This window comes from Phoenix dactylifera, unplaced genomic scaffold (genome assembly GCF_009389715.1).
Source record: "Phoenix dactylifera cultivar Barhee BC4 unplaced genomic scaffold, palm_55x_up_171113_PBpolish2nd_filt_p 001720F, whole genome shotgun sequence".
NCBI classification, from domain to species: Eukaryota; Viridiplantae; Streptophyta; class Magnoliopsida; order Arecales; family Arecaceae; genus Phoenix; species Phoenix dactylifera.
This window is the reverse complement of record NW_024069019.1, coordinates 44,906-49,250: the sequence shown is the minus strand read 5'-3', so window position 1 is coordinate 49,250 and position 4,345 is coordinate 44,906. Positions and strand designations below refer to the sequence as shown.

The following is a 4,345-nucleotide window of genomic DNA, read 5'->3' as shown; positions in this document are numbered from 1 at the left end:
ACATAAAAAATGTTCAGTTCTAAGGTCATGTTACCAAAAGAAAGCTTCATGACGCCATTCCTACAATTAATCAGTGCATTAGAAGTTGCAAGGAATGGACGTCCTAAAATGACTGGAATCTGAGATTGTGAGTTCGAAGCCGGATGTGTGTCCAATACGATAAAATCGACAAGAAAGTAGAACTTGTCTACTTGGACTAATACATCCTCGATAATCTCCCTTGGAATTTTAACTGACTTGTCAGCTAATTGCAAAGTGACGGAGGTTAGCTTCAACTCACCTAAACCAAGTTGCTCATATACAGAACATGGCAAAAATTCACACTCGCCCCTAAATCTAACAATGCTCGCTCTATCCTAAAGTCGCCTATGATGCATGAGATGGTTGGGCAACCTGGATCTTTATATTTAGGGAGAATGTTGTGCTGCAAAATAGCACTCACATTTTCAGTTAAAAATGCCTTCTTCTTAACATTTAATCGGCGCTTGACAATACACAAGTCCTTCAAAAATTTGGCATATGAGGGTACTTGTTTGATTGCATCAAGAAGAGGTATGTTGATCTTTACTTGCTTAAAAAGCTCAAGAATTTCAGAATTAGGTTCGAGCTTTTGCAACGGCTTTAACCGTTGTGGAAAAGGTGGAGAAAAAGGACATTCAACTTTCTTGGTAGAAGTTGGGACCTCAATTTTTTCTTTTCCCTTTCATCGGCTTTGGGAGCATCAGAATTAGAAGTGACCTGCGGTCTGATTAATGACTTTTCCATTACGCAAAGTCATGATGCTCTTTGCATGTTCTGTATGCGAACTAGAAGGAGCCGTATTATTACTACCGTGCACTTGTGGGTTAGGTTGGGGTTGAGCTGAAAGCTTACCTTTCTCTTGGGTACTTAGGACGGTAGTCAATATTGACAATTGGTTCCTTATGTCTTCAAAATTTCGAATATTTTGAGCATTGATATTAGCTTGACCTTGTAGAAAAGTTTGTATGGATTGCAAGGTATCCTCGATATTTGGCTTCTGAGAGGGTGGTGATGCAAAAGTAGGATGTGCAGGTGGAGGAACTGAATGGTGTGACTGTTGAGGATAATCATTTCTCCACCTAAAATTTGGATGATTCTTCCAACCAGGGTTATAGGTATTCGAGTATGGATCGCTATAAAGCTTTTGGTAGGAGTTCATAGCATTTGATTGATCGTGCAAGACTTCTTTGAATGCCGGTATGGTGGGACAATCTGTAGTAGTATGACCCGTCATATCGCAGATACCACAACACTCGTTTCTAAACTCTATAGTCTTTACAGGCTCAACCTTCCTAAGCTCAATTTCTTCTACCTTCCTAGAGAGAGCTGCCATTGTAGCATGAAGATCATCCTCAGTTCTGAGGTTGTAAAGGTCTCCCTATACAGAGCTAGTAGGCTTAGGCAAAGACTTGTTGTTTCTATCCCCATTATCCCAAAGTTGGGCAGTCTCAGCAAGGGAATCCAAATACTCCCAAGCTTCATCAGGGTGTTTTTCTAAAAATCTACCATTGTACATGGTTTCTACAAACTGTTTTAACTGTGGAGATAAACCTTCATAAAAGAAGCTAATGGTTCTCCAAGTTTCGAATCCGTGATGAGGGCATGAGAGAAGAAGGTCTTTAAATCTTTTCCAACATTCATAAAATGTTTCATTATCTTTTTGTTGGAAATTGCTGATATGTCTTTTCAAAAAGTTGGTCCTTTATGTGGGGAAGAACTTCTTTAAAAATTCTCTCTGCATATCTTGCCAAGTTCTTATTGATCTAGGTCGCAAAGAGTTTAGCCATGTTTTGGCCTTATCCTTTAGAGAGAAAGGAAACAATGTCAACTTGAGGACATCCTCGGTAACGTTTGGCACTCTAAATGTAATGCTCAATTCTTCAAAATCTTTTAAATGAAGATACGGACTTTCGGACTCTAACCCATGAAACTTGGGCAGCAATTGGATTACCCCTGGTTTGATGTCAAAATGTCCTACATTATCAGGAAAAATTATGCATGAAGGCTGACTAGTCCTAGCCGGTTGTAGGTATTGTCTTAGAGTCATAACATGGGGTTCTCGTTCTCGATTGTGGTGACTCCTCGCATCTTCATTTAAATCAGCCATCTCACAAGGTGTGAGATACTGCGAAGGAATTTCAGAGATGTGTCCTAAGGGATGATCTAAAGTTGTACGACTTAATCGACCGGTGTCGTCCCTATTCCACTTTAGCATGCAAAATATTTTCCTCTCTTTTTAAAAAAAAAATAAATATAAGTACCAACTAAAGATACTCTAAAACGAAAATCTATTTACAATCAAACATGCAACAAAATATTACACCTCAATTTCTAATATTTTTCTTAAATTTCTAGACAGCTCCTAACTGGTTTGAAGAGGGCACCTAAGCCTCCAATCCGGTCTAATGAACCAAGTTGACCAAGTAAGCTCCTAGGTAAGTGGAGAGGTCACGATGCGTTCGCAAAGGTCCCACTTAAAATCCACTTGCCTCGAACAGATGAACTGTCTCCCTTATAGGGACAAAGCTTGTCTAGACATCAACTAAGCCACAGAGCGAAATTAGTGCAACTTTCGGTGGTCTTCGTCCTATTGAGCTCGAATGTCCTTAGGGGCTAACGTCTAGTTGATTTTAGTTAAGCTTAGGATATTTATGCACTGGGGTGATTTTTGGGCTAAGGACGAGTGATGAAATTCCGACCTTATCTTTTTAAATGGATTCAGCCCTTAGAATATTTTATGCTGATGCCTTATACTATATGCAACAATCAAGAGATTTTTTTTTAATGTTTTATGACATGACATTAAATTTCATTGAATAGGTGATCAAGCAAATTATTTTTTTTTTTTAAATTTTATGAGTTGAAGTTTGAAATTTGAATTCTGAAATTTGAAATTTGAAATTTAAAATTTGAAATTTTAGGTTTTTCTCTTTTTTTTTATTTTTGAATAATCACCCTTGATCTTTTCTTAAAGTTTTTTTTTTTAAAATTTTCAATTGGCAACAAGGGTTAATGAGATATGATAACAATAAAATTCTGATTTAAAAAAATTAAATGCAGAAAATTCAAAACAGAAAGCAGCAAGGTTTCATATTAATCTAATGGTCTTAAAAGTCTCCGAATGTCAATCAAACCGTTCAGATTATTGAGTCCAATTTAAGGCAACTGTGCAGGGAATTAAAAATAGTAGTAAAGATTTAATCTAATTTTTTTTTTCAAAAGAAAAATACTAACTACTAAGGTAAAAATTAAATCTAAAATTATCCTAATAACTCAGCCGTTCCCCGGCAACGGCGCCAAAAACTTGAGGCAAAAATAAAATTGTTCTCCCAAGTGCAGGAGAATTGCACAAGTAATATAACTCGGGAGTCCGAGGTCGATTCCTCAGGGAACGATCTATAGATTATTAGCGTAATTTTTAGATGTAGTTTTCAGTTGATTTTTAAAAGTTAAAAGCAGAGGATTAATAGATAATTAAACAAAGTTCAAGAATATAGAGAAGGCTAGGGATCCAGAATCCTCCTTGACAATATTACTTCCAATAAATAAACTCGGCGATTCTTGATTAAAGATTAATATGATAGAGTAGTTCTAATCATGGAGTATACAATCTGAAAACATGAATTTAACATCCAAGTATTTATCATGCCGGTTACGTCTACAATAAATCAAACATCGAAACAATCCATGCATCAATATATATATAAACCATAAAAGATCTATCTAATAAATAAATATTCAAGAATTCAAAACATACCAATGGATATAAAATAATTAGAATAAAAGATTAAAGTATACTTGATGAAAGCAATATGACAAGGATTCATCCATCACCCTTTGCCAAAAGAGTTAGCAAGCCATTACAAACATCAACTCCCCTATTTTTTTTCTTTTTCTTTTCCGAAATAGGGCATACCCTGTTTCTTTTTTTTTTTTCCTTCCCAAATGTCTGGAGCTCCTCCTCTGTTTCCTTCCTTCAACCGCAGCTGCCCCCCCCCCCCCCCCCGCCTCCTCTGTTCTTCCTTCTCCTCTCATATATATATCCCCCAACCTTCCAGCTAGCGATGGATATCCGAAGAAGAGGATGGGTGCGGACTCCGGATGCATCGCCGAGGATCGTGTGCGGACGGCTGCGACGCTTCACGGGAAGTGGGATTGCTGGGAGATTGTGGATGCTGCTATGAACCTCACGAACGGCTAGGAGGCATGTGAGGCAAGCAAAAGATGAGCAGATCGTGGATCCAGGAGGTGATCGTGGGAGATGGGGCGCTAATCTGCTTTGTGAACGCAAACGGATGAACTGCACGCTGGAGAAGCTGATGCG

General features: G+C 37.9%; 1 non-coding gene across 1 annotated transcript; it reads left to right on the top strand.

Moving 5' to 3' along the window:
- The first annotated feature begins 1,607 nt into the window (after positions 1–1,607).
- On the top strand, positions 1,608–1,716 carry LOC113461618. The gene has a single exon (XR_003383909.1). It is a non-coding gene; the product is annotated as a small nucleolar RNA R71 (small nucleolar RNA).
- The last annotated feature ends 2,629 nt before the right edge of the window (positions 1,717–4,345 follow it).